The 12,856-nt window shown below is 42.7% G+C and overlaps 1 protein-coding gene and 1 non-coding gene across 9 annotated transcripts in view; both read left to right on the plus strand.

Moving 5' to 3' along the window:
* The window catches only part of LOC115200183 (ankyrin-1), a 170,066-nt gene that overhangs the window by 71,815 nt on the left and 85,395 nt on the right, over window positions 1–12,856 (plus strand). The window contains exon 2 of one of the 8 annotated variants that reach the window (XM_029763012.1): window positions 8,695–8,787. The exons of the other annotated variants lie outside the window; for them this stretch is intronic. The gene's annotated coding sequence lies outside the window, so the exon portion shown is untranslated. The remainder of the gene's footprint in view (window positions 1–8,694; window positions 8,788–12,856) is intronic. 8 annotated transcript variants of the gene reach the window in all.
* On the plus strand, window positions 662–716 carry LOC115200706 (U7 small nuclear RNA). Its single transcript, XR_003879599.1, has one exon. It is a non-coding gene; the product is annotated as a U7 small nuclear RNA (small nuclear RNA).

The raw sequence follows: 12,856 nt of genomic DNA on the forward strand, positions 1-12,856 counted from the left end.
TGTTGTCTTCCTCCTCCCCTCCCTCTCTTCTCTCCTTCATCTCCCAGTCAGACCTTCTCTGCTTCACTGGTCCCATGGGATTACATGAGAAATGTGCATAGGTCTTCTCAGTACAATAATACATTTACAGTATATTCATCAGGCGCCATATGTGAGCTGGTTATTTTCATTGTATATGCCCACATGAAAAAATACTACAGTTTGCTATAGAATACTACACTACTTACTATAGAATTCTACAGAAAATGTAGTATACAATACTACACAGTGTAATATGCCCCGATCATGTGTAATACTTACTATATAATGTTGTAGTATACTGTAGAATACTATAGTAAATACTACAGTATCTGCAAAAAAACACTGTAGTGAACACCAGGCAGAAACACTACAGTCCACAAAAACACTACAGTTGTTTAACTATAGTAAATACTAAGTATTTCATTTGCATATACCCTGCCCATTCCCCTCCCCATATTGCAATTTGTGCCCCCCATAAGTGAGAAACTTACATGCCAAGTATAGACCATATACATTATTGTGTTCCCTACAGGTTATAAAAAAGAGAAAAAGCTCTGAACTATCCGTTCAGACCCCAGTCCTACTTACCTACCTACCTACCTACCTACCTACCTACCTACCTACCTACCTACCGGTTATGGAACATTTGCTCTTTTAGTATTTCTCCAGTAGGTTTCTTGAAGGAAAAAGCCTTCTCGTATATGGCAAAGATAATAAAACGAAAATACGACAGTCATGTCTGCAAAAACACTGCAGTAAATATTACAGTATAGTGCAGTCAGCAAAAACACTACAGTAAATACCACAGTATACTACAATCCGCAAAAATACTACATTAATGACTATAGTATATACTATAGCTTTCTTTTGTTATAGTGTTTTTACTATAGTTAACTGTAAATACTACAATATACTATAGTTACAGTATTCACTGTAATGTTTTTGCAGAAATAAAGTCTGGGTAACACTACATAGAATACTACAGCAAAGTCCACAAAAACACTACAGTGAATTCTATAATATTCTATAATATTTATACCATAGTATACTTTAGTATTTTTTCGTGTGTGTAGGATCCTTCAACCAGAATCATTAGGCTAATTGCTCAAGGCAGTCACTACACAACCAGTACAGATAATTGAAAAAAGACAATAAATAAAGAATAATTGAAACATCTTACTAACTAATTCAGGATCCTAAGCCTTGCTCTCAACTTGCCCCATCTTCTGTCTTTCATTGACTCACAGTTTAAAACCAGCTAGAGGGCATGTGAAAGTTGCCAACCAAAAGCAACAGGAGACGATCCGTGCTTCAGTGTGTACAAAGCAGGCAAAAGGGGATTTGATGTAGCTCTTTTGAGTTTTTGCTGTACAGTAAAGTCATGGCATCACCCAATGCTTATTCATACCCCAGGCTTCTAAAATATCCTTTTGTTAAAACAGACTCTTCCTTCCCCCCCTTTTCACTCCCCCTCTTCTGTCTCCCTGGAGCCTAACTGCCTGAGAGAGAAGGAACAGAGAGAAAACGAGGAAAGAGAGTTGAAGTTCAGCAGAGGCGATGCCCCCTCTCAACCACAGAGCAGATCAAAGAGCTTCTCTCCTCTCCTCTGCTGTGATGTGAATCGGCCTGGTTTAAAGGGAAATATCCACAGGCTTCTAACAGAGAGGCTCCAGGGGCCCCTAACAGAGGGGCCAGTGGACCACTGTCTTCCCCTCCAGGCTGAGGCCTCCACACACACACAGCTCCCCTGGCAGTCCCGGACCAGTCCACTGTGTGAGGCAGAATCTCAACAACAGAAAGAGAATAGAAAGATGGATAGGACTGTGCATGTGTATGTTCATCTGTGTGTCCTTGAGTGAGAGAGAGAATGTAATGGTGTAGAGAGTGAGAGAGTAAAGGTAGAGGTGACTGCAGTCCCTATCCTCTCCTCTCTTACCTGGCTCCTCCTCTACCTGTGTCTCTCCAGATGACATCTCAGCTCTCTGCTGATGGAGAACTCTGCTGCTCTGCTCTCTCTGCTCTTTCTCTGCTCTGCCCTGTGAAGTTGGCAGCTCTCCCTCCACAATGCATTATTTATCAGTCTGGGATCTGAGTCATTTCTCGCTTACACCCCCCCCCCCCCTTTTCTCTTACCCTCTTTCCCCTATTTCTCTCTCTCTCAATTATTATCTCTCTCCTTCCCACACACACACACACATTCTCTCTCTGTTCCTCTCTATCTGTCTCTCTCTCTACCTACCTCTACCTACCTCTCTCCCTTTATCTAAACTCCTTTACCCCTCTCCTCTTCTTTCATCTTTCCGTCTGTACTGATTTGTACTCATCTCTTTTATCTCTCCTCTCTCCTCTCTCCTCCTCTCCTCCTCTCCTATTTCCTCTTTCCTCTCTCCTGTCCTCTTTCCCCTGCTTTCATCCCATCTCTAATGTACTTTGGAATTTCCTCCTTATCCTTTTTGTAACGTAATTCTAGAGTTGCAGACTGGTACAATCCTGTATGGTTCACTGGTCCATTGAGCCCAAAAACTATTACAAGTCCACTGATATGACAATGAATCCCAAAATATTAGTTCAACACTAATAGAAGTATTGTAAAATAAATAAGTGCAATATTATATTGTAATAAGAATAGTAGTCCTCAGTCCCAGCAGAGGGAGTGTTTTTGGCTGTGCCTACGATTGGTAAAAGAGATGCAACAGTCATGTGCTTGTGTTTCTAGGTACTGTAGAGTGAAGAAATGCATCTTATCATGACGTGACAGTTAATTCACTAACAGTGCTGACGGCAGACAAACCATAGGTGAGCTTTATGCACTCAGAGACTGTGGGCTCGCCCAGTATGAAATCAATATCAGGATCACGTCTGGATTTAATGCACCCATACATTGGAACTGACCAGCATTATTTTACAGAATAGATTGAGTGTATATTAGCTGTATAGTTAGAATCTCATATTGATCATTTCTGCACTGTAGGAGTCTTTGGGTTATATTTACTAACTAAGAGTTTGCACTTGTTATGTACTACAGAGAGTAAAACTAGCAATACCTTTCAGAAAATAACAGGTATAAACTTTGCACACCTGCAAGCGCTTAGTAAATCTGGCCCTTCTAATGTTTTCATCCAGTGACATGTGGTCGGGTCCCCCACCTGCCAATCTGCTCCAGAGGGGCTAAAACTCTCCATCAATCTGTAATGTGTTTTCTATGCCCCAGGTTGAGGATCAAACTGACAGGAAAGATTCAGGACTATCTTGATGTCCACCAATCAATGTCCTATTATTCCTAATATTGTTACTTAATAGCCCAGCTAGGACGTGTACTGACTTATGGTTGTCTATGTGTGTGACTGAGACAGATGGAGACTTTAGCTTAGCAATGTGTGTGTGGCTGTACGCTCTACTTGACTGGTCCACAGCCTATCTGCAGTATTGTGGGATTTTATTTGATATTAATTCATGCACTACCCTTAGATCACAGTTCCTCGTTTTTAACAAAATGTGAATGATTTAGTACAGGTCCATTTAGTCTAGAGATACTGTGTCAGCCTTTTACAGGACTGGCAGGTTTGAAGCCAGGCATATTGTAGCAGTGGCCCTTGATGAGGATGACAGGGAAAGAGGAGAGAAAGTATACTTTTATTTCTATTTTACCTTTATTTAACTTGTCAAGTCAGTTAAGAACAACTTCTTATTTACAATGACGGCCTACCCCGGCTAAACCCGGACAACGCTGGGCCAATTGTGCGCCGCCCTGTGGGACTCCCAATCACGGCCGGATGTGATTCAGCCTGGATTGAAAGCAGAGCCTGTAGTAACTCCTCTTGCACTGAGATGCAGTGCCGTAGACCGCTGGCCACTCAGGAGCCCTGGATACAGGAACAGATGTATAGCAGCCGTAGAGAAAAAGACGTGTGTTTTTTGATCAACATGAAACAAAGGGATGATTGATGATTCGCTGTGACAATAATACTGTATGTCTGGTGGTTTCTTCACTCTGTACCAGTCATGTGTGGGAAGACTTGCTCTCTGGCTAGGAGTCGGCCTATCCTGGCTCTCTCTGGCTATGAGTCGGCCTACTCCTGGCTCTCTCTGGCTATGAGTCGGCCTACTCCTGGCTCTCTCTGGCTATGAGTCGGCCTACTCCTGGCTCTCTCTGGCTATGAGTCGGCCTACTCCTGGCTCTCTCTGGCTATGAGTCGGCCTATCCTGGCTCTCTGGCTATGAGTCGGCCTACTCCTGGCTCTCTCTGGCTATGAGTCGGCCTACTCCTGGCTCTCTCTGGCTATGAGTCGGCCTACTCCTGGCTCTCTCTGGCTATGAGTCGGCCTATCCTGGCTCCCTCTGGCTATGAGTCGGCCTATCCTGGCTCCCTCTGGCTATGAGTCGGCCTACTCCTGGCTCTCTCTGGCTATGAGTCGGCCTATCCTGGCTCCCTCTGGCTATGAGTCGGCCTATGTCCTGGCTCTCTCTGGCTATGAGTCGGCCTATCTCCTGGCTCCCTCTGGCTATGAGTCGGCCTATCCTGGCTCCCTCTGGCTATGAGTCGGCCTACTCCTGGCTCTCTCTGGCTATGAGTCGGCCTATCCTGGCTCCCTCTGGCTATGAGTCGGCCTATGTCCTGGCTCTCTCTGGCTATGAGTCGGCCTACTCCTGGCTCTCTCTGGCTATGAGTCGGCCTATCGCCTGGCTCTCTGGCTATGAGTCGGCCTATCTCCTGGATCTCTCGGGCTATGAGTCGGCCTATCTTCTGGCTCTCCCTGACTATGAGTCGGCCTATCTCCTGGCTCTCTCTGGCTATGAGTCAGCCTATCTCCTGGCTCTCTCTAGCTATGAGTCGGCCTACTCCTGGCTCTTCGGCTATGAGTCGGCCTATCGCCTGGCTCTCTGGCTATGAGTCGGCCTATCTCCTGGCTCTCTCTGCTTCATTTTGTTCTGTTTGTACTATCTTTTCTCATCCTGTCATTGGCCTACCATTCACTTTCTGTTTAACTTGGATCCCAACACACACACACACCTCTCCCCATCCTATCCCTGCTCTTGATCCTCTGTGCTGCTGCAGTAATTGACATTGTGAAGGATGAGCTGCAAATTAATGTGGAGAGATGACAGGTCTCCAACTGGCCCTGCTCCAGAAGTCATCAAGGGGGCATCGTGATTAAAACCCCATTTAATCCAACTGCCAAGGGACCGAGAGAGCGAGGGAGGGAAGGAGAAAGAGAGAGAGATGGAGATGGAGGCAGGGCCGGATTAAGAAATCATAGGCCCCATGGGCTTTGTTTTTTTTATAGTGAGATGCGGAGATGGAGAGAGATGGAAAGATGCAGGAAAAGAGAGAAGGGAGCATCTGATGACTTCTGTAGGTTGTTATTTGTACAGTATCATTAGTAGGGCTAGTGCTTATAAGCCATGTTTGGCAGAAGCCTAGCAATTATATTTGTAGATCATCTATTTGCGCTATACAGTAAGTATACAAAACATTAAGAACACCTGACCAGGTGAATCCAGGTGAAAGCTATGATCCCTTATTGATGTCACTTTTTAAAACCGCTGTAGTCAGTGTAGATGAAGGGGAGGAGACAGGTTAAAAATTATTTTTAAGCCTTGAGGCAATTGAGACATGGATTGTGTATGCGTGCCATTGTGTCAAGAACTGCAACACTGCTGGGTTTTTCACGCTCAACAGTTTGCTGTGTGTACCAAGAATGGTTCATCACCTAAAGGACATCCAGCCAACTTGACACAACTGTGGGAAGCATTGGAAAAAACAAGAGCCAGCATCCCTGTGGAACACTTTCGACACCCTGTAGAGTCCATGCCCCAACCAATTGAGGCAAAAGGGTGAGATACAACTCAGTATTAGGAAGGTTTTCCTAATGTTTGGTTTACTTAGTGTATTTTCCAGTAGTCTGTCCATAGTTAATCTAATTTCCCAATTTTATAGTAATATACATGTTTAATTGAGTTTCAAGCATACGTGCCTGCCAAACTACCTGGAGACTAGTTAGTCATTGAGGGACTTTGAGCGTCCCTGCTCAAAGTGTTATCCTTTTAGCTCCTAATCTAAAGTGTAACCATTCACGTGTGAAGTGTTTCCTCTGAGGACTTCGTATCTCTCCTCATTTCTCTGCTTTTCCCAAAGGCTTTAGAGTCAATGACCTGTCACTCTTATCAGCAGCTCTTCCACCTCTCCCTCCTTCTCTCTCGCTCTCTCTCTCTCCCTCCCTCCCTTTCTCCTTCCCTCCCTCCATTTTTCTCCTCCTTTCTTGCCTCTCTCCCTCCCTCTTTCCCTGCCGTCACTGCCCATCTGCTACATAATCCAATCATTCCTGACTGACACGCTCTGTGACTCACCACAAGCACTGGGTCACACATACATACTTACACGCTCACATGCAAACACATATGTACATACACACTTACACACTCAGATACATGTCAAGTCAGTGTATGTAATTATTCCCTTGAGGTGACTCTCTGTCTCTCTTCTCTGTTCCCTTGTGGAGACTGTGTCTATCTCTCTGTGTTTCTGTGTGATGTTCTTCTGCTACTGTGCTGCTCTGTGATTATGAGCCATCACACCTGTCTTCTCAAACACTGGCGTGTCACATAAAAGGTTTCAGTTCTACGTGTGTATGTAGTTCAGCACACTGCATTCTCAAAGGCATCCAAGTCATGTAGCTTTTTCGAACATACTCTTACGAACTCTTAAACTCTTTTTAGAGCCCCAATGTTTCAGCAAAGGATATTAAATGCAAATGTTGCTTCAAGGCCCTTTTTAGAATTCCATTATTATTTAGTTATACATTGTGTTCAGTGACTTCAATTCAATCAGCACCTCGCTCAAAACTATTCTGCTGGAAAACATAATTATCTCACTGAAATGGCAAAGCTTCACTGGTCATTGTACACAACAGAAATCAGATTGCTTTAGTAAACGTCCTGTAGCAAACTCCGTCCACTCTATTCTCTTGATGAGAGTGTCTGTCTGAAAGCCCAATGAAGTTTGGTGTGTAATGTGTAATGTTAGCCCACTGCAGGAGAATTGCAGACCAGGTATTTGTGCTCCTCAGAGCATCACCAAGAGGCCGTGTTGTGTTATTTTTAGTTCGGACACAACAAGAACAGATGGGGTGGGAGGTGTATGGGGTGAAACAGGAAGGAGGGCCAGAACCAGGGCGGATCACAGCAGAGGGAGGGAGTCTGAACAGGGTTGTTACTCTCTGCTTTACTCTGTAAAACAGCAGAGGGAGGGAGTCCGAAAAGGGTCTCTCTACCTGCATGTTGATCTCTCTCTTATCTGTGGTTCCTCTTCCCTGTGTGGCAGTGTGTATGTCACTGAGAAAGAGGACTGTACCTCTTTAGGGGCGAGGAGGCATCCCCTGCAGAGCCGTTCAGCCCTGCTTGTGCTAAATGCTGTGTATTAGGGGTGGTGGTTAAAGTCCCCTGTACCTGGCTCCTCTAGTCTCCTCATCCACCCCACTTGCTTGCTTCAACCTAACCTGCACTGCTCTTCTCTTTCTCACACATGCCAAACTGTTCCTAAATATACTGTATGTGTGACAGTAGCTCGACAAGCAAAATAACAATATTCTCTGACACTACTACGTTCTATGCACAGTACATGACAATGTTGCACTGTGTATTTTACAACATAAATGTTTCCTAATAGTGTATTTGGATAACAATACAAAGTAACATACTTGTGTAAAACTGGTGAGGGGTTTTGTGTACATATATCGTTTCAGTGTTACAATCAATCTCAGTGTAATAATACAGTTGGATTTGGTTTCTGTGTATTTACATGTACTATACATGTTTGTTCGAGGTACTGTAGCTACAGTGTACTGTCAATAACATGTTTTTGTGTTGAGTGTAATTTCCATGTATTCACCCTTAACACAGAACTTATTTTAACTGTACTTTTCCTATGTGAAGCCATGGTAAGTACACCACATTTCCACAAAGGAAATTATTGGCATGAACCTGTAGTTAACTGTAATTGCCCAGAAACATCATGTAATTCTTATGTTTTAAGTAAGACATCACATAGGGAGAGATTCTAATGCTAAATACTCACTGGAATAGTAAAGACCACAATAGTAAAGGCCACAGTAGTATAGATCACAATCGTACAGCCGAGCCATCCATTATGACCCATCACTATGGATACAGGACCTGTTACCTTCAGCGCAGGCTAGTAGCACTCCTTCACAAGCACATCTATCCCTAGCACCCACTCCTGATCCCCCATGCCAAGCACTGACCACTGTGTGTGGTGTCATATCCCATAGTCCTACCCCATGGTCCTGCCATGCCCATACATATGTCCCATCTTAACCTGACCTGTTTCCCACAGCCGAGTGCGTGTGAGATGGGGGAGGGTGAGGGAGGGTGCGGCCATGGGACTGGGATGGGGTGGGATGCTTCCTCTCCTGCTTCTGTCTCCCTCCTCCTCCTCTCCTCTTGTTTTCTACCTATGTCTGAATATGATGCTCTTCTCTTCCCTTTCTCCTCCCCTTCTTTCTCATTGCCCTCCCATTATTCTGTACACTCTCTCCCCTGTCCACCCTCTCTCTCTCTCTCCATTCTTTCTCTCTCTCTCCCTCTCTCTGTCTCTCTGTCACTGTGACTGTTGAGATTAACTGGGCTCTGTCTTTATGTCGTGTGTCTTTTTAGGCCCACGCGGTGCATCGCTGGCTAATCGATCAGGACGATAGTTTGAGCTCTGAGCTGCCGGATGGCCAAGGAGTATGGCACTTTGATGAAGCAGTAAATATCCGCCACACGTATATCTGGCTTTTTTACTCCTTATATATATCTATATATCTATATATCACCATCTTGTATCTGTATTTTTAAAGTTTGTGTCACTGTTGCTCTTGCTGCTGCTGTTGTTTTATCTTACTCTCTTTTTTCTTATCTGTTGCTTCTGGTAACTGTAGTTCTATCTGGTTGTGTTGAGAGTCCAGTGTTGCTGTTGTGGTGTAAGCTGGTTTACTCAGGTGTCGTAAAGTCAGGCTGGAGTTTTTTCTTTCTTCCTGTTATCGTTGCTTGACGTATTTAACTTCCGTCTTTGGTTTCTTTTGCGTTTATGCTTAATTTGTGTGTGTGTGTATATCTATATCTTTGTGTGTGGTTTATCAGAAAATGTTCTCTCGTAGTATATTACATGCCAAGAGTCCACGGGCAAAATATACTACGATGATAGTTCTCATGAAATAGTACCTATACACATTCCTGTACTTATACAGATATTACGTGTATATGGAAAATCAAAAAGCTTTTTTTGAAAGCATGCAACACAGGTACTGTGTAATCAAAAATTCAGGAACAACTATTTTTCCTGTGGGTTCTTCTGATTTAGAAAAAATTATTCTGTTTCTGTGTATTTGTGTGTATATGTGTGTATTCACAAGGGTGTGTGTGTGTGTGTCAGAGAGAGAGAGAGAGAGAGAGAGAGAGAGAGAGAGAGAGAGAGAGAGAGAGAGAGAGAGAGAGAGAGAGAGAGAATACATAAACAGTATGTGTTTGTGGGAACTTGTGTCTTCACCTTCTGATTGTCTGTATGTCTGGTGCGGTACCCATGTTTACGTGTTTGCGCACTTGCACAGCTCCAAGCTGTGTATTGGTGTTATTTGTGTCTGTGTGGGTGTGTTGTGTCTTTTTCTGTGCTGAAGCTGTTGTGAATTGTGTCAATGTGGTGTCTGTCTTGTCAGTTATGTCAGTGTGATGTCTGTCTTGTGTCAGTGTTGTGTTTTTTGAATTTTCTGTCAGTTGCTGTGGTGTCTTATGTCTATGTCTTGTTGTGTCTAATGCTGTGGTTTTGTATGTTGTGTCTTTGTTGGTTCTATGTGATGTCTGTTTTATTTAACCTGATGCTTTCTTGTTCCTCCACCTCCATTGGCTGCTTTAACACTCTACAACCTCAAATGATACAACGACTCCACTTTATTCCCTCAGTCGACATACTCTCCACACAACACAGGGCCTTCAGAAAGTATTCACACCCCTTTTCTTTTCCCACATTTGTTGTGTTACAAAGTATGATTCAAATTGATTTAATTGTCCATTTTTGTCAACGATCTACACAAAATACTATGTAATGTTAAAGTGGAAGAAGAATTCGTACCACATTAATCAAAAATAAAACACCAATATATCTTGATTAGATAATTATTCCTCTCCCTGAGTCAATATATGTTAAAGTGGCAGTGATTACATCTGTGAGTCTTTCTGGGTAAGTCTCTAAGAGCTTTGCACACCTGGATTGTACAATATTTGCAAATTATTATTTTTTTTATTCTTCAAGCTCTGTCAAGTTGGTTGCTGATCATTGCTAGACAGGCAAGTTCATGTCTTGCAATAGATTTTCAATCCGATTTAAGTCAGAACTGTAACTAGGCCACTCAGGAACATTCAATGTCGTCTTGGTAAGCAACTCCAGTGTATATTTGGCCTTGGGTTTTAGGCTATTGTCCTGCTGAAAGGTGAATTTGTCTCCCAGAGTCTGTTGGAAAGCAGACTGAACCAGGTTTTCCTCTAGGATTTTGCTTGTCAGATTTTGCTTGTCAGCTTGTGCTTAGGTCTATTCCATTTATTTTTATCCCCCCAAAAAACTCCCTAGTTCTTGCTGATGACAAGCATACCCATAACATGATGCAGCCACCACCATACTTGAAAATATGAAAAGTGGTACTCAGTGATGTGTTGTTTGACTTTCCCCAAACATAACGCTTTGTATTCAGGACATTTTCAGGAAATTTTTTGCAGTTTTACTTTAGTGCCTTATTTCAAACAGAATACGTGTTTTGTAATATTTGTATTCTGTACAGCCTTCCTTCTATTCACTCTGTCATTTAGGTTAGTATGGTGGAGTAACTACAATGTTGTTGATCCATCCTCAATTTTCTCTTCTAAAGTTTCCTTCCTCTCCGGAAAATTAGTTAGGAAGGACGCCTTTATCTTTGTAGTGATGGGTGTATTGCTACACCATCCAAAGTGTAATTATACTGAACAAAAATATAAACACTACAAAATAAAATAAAAATGTCCATATGTACAAAAAGGTTTCTCTCAAATTGTATGCACAAATGTGTTTACATCCCTGTTAGTGAGCATTTTATCCTTTGTCAAGATAATCCATCCATCTGACAGATGTGGCGTATCAAGAAGCTGATTAAACAGCATGATCCTTACACATGAATGAAAGGTCACTCTAAAATGTGCACTTTTGTAACACAACACAATGCCACAGATGTCTCAACTTTTGAGGGAGCATGCAATTGGCATGCTGACTACAGGAATGTCCACCAGACTAATTGCCAGAGATGTTATGTTAATTCTCTACCATGAACTGCCTCCAATGTCATTTTAGAGAACATCCAACTGGTCTCACAACCACAGACCAGGTGTAACCACGCCAGCTCAGGACCTCCACATCCTGTTTCTTCACCTGCCCTTCTTTGCAAGGCATTGGAAAACCTCCCTGGTCTTTGAAATTCACTGCTCGACTGAGGGACCTTACAGATAATTGTATTTGTGGGGTACAGAGATGAGGTAGTCATTAAAAAACATATTTGAAGCACTATTATTGCAACTTATTATGTGACTTGTTAAGCACATTTTTACTCCTGATCTTATTTAGGTTTGCCATAACAAAGAGGTTGAATACTTATTGACTGGAGATTTTTCAGCTTTTCATATTTTATACATTTCTATCAATTTCAAAACAACATAATTCCACTTTGACATTATGGGGTTTTGTGTGTAGGCCAGTGATACAACATCTCAATGTAATCAATTTTAAATAAAGGCTGTAACACAACAAAATGTGGATAAAATAAAGGGGTGTGAATACCTTCTGAAGGCCCTGTATACTACAGGTCTATAGGGCTTTCACAGTACCTTTTCCACACAGCACATGCTCCTTCAACTGATATTCTAAACAGTGTAGCTCTTATGCTGTACTGTATATTCACGCTCTGCATCACAGAAAAGTAGGTCACAGATAAGACATCCCAACAGTTCACAAATGCACTAATAACAACACATACAGGCCTTACCTACTTATCAATGTTCAATGTTATTTTACCTTTTGTGGTGTCTGTATGGATGATTTCATTAATTGTTTTTGGTTTGTATTTTTGGTTTTCCTATGTTGTAATCATTTTCTGTGTTTGAACAAACTTAGAGAGTAAGAGAGTGTTTTTGTTTGTCTACCCAAGTATCTATTGGTTTGACTACGAGCCAAACCCTATCCTTATCCACTAGCAGGACAATGTAGTATTCCTTCAAGTTCCCAGACAAGGAAAGATCCCAATGGAAATACAAGTTACTGATCTTATTCAATCCATTTATGTAAAAATGGAGATGGTAAGGAGATAGCATTTGGGGGTATTATCCCCATGTGACAAAAAAAACAGACACAAAATTTCAGTTTTGTTCCTGTCCTGGGCTGAGATAGGGGGCAGAGAGGTTGTGTGTTTTCAGAGAGGAGAGAGAGAGTGTTCACAGTGCTGCAGTGATGAATCTTCCTATAGAATCCAATCCACCTGCCTGGCCCATCGCCAATGCAGCAGAGCAGTGGAAAACAACAGCAGCACAAGCCCCTGCAATGGAACCCCAGCATTCTAGAACATGCTCTCTCCCCTCAAGCTTCCCTTCACTCTTCCCTACACACCTCATTTAAATGATGACCCTCCAAAGGTTCTCCTTTCCCTTCATCGTCAAAATAAGAAAAGTCACAGTGTAGTGAGAAATGTGCAGACAGTTTAAGAGGGCAGTTGAGTGATTTAAAGTGAACAGTCACCTCCTAAACCCTGCTCTACGATCCATGACA

The sequence above is a fragment of the Salmo trutta genome, chromosome 9 (genome assembly GCF_901001165.1).
Source record: "Salmo trutta chromosome 9, fSalTru1.1, whole genome shotgun sequence".
Lineage (NCBI taxonomy): Eukaryota > Metazoa > Chordata > Actinopteri > Salmoniformes > Salmonidae > Salmo > Salmo trutta.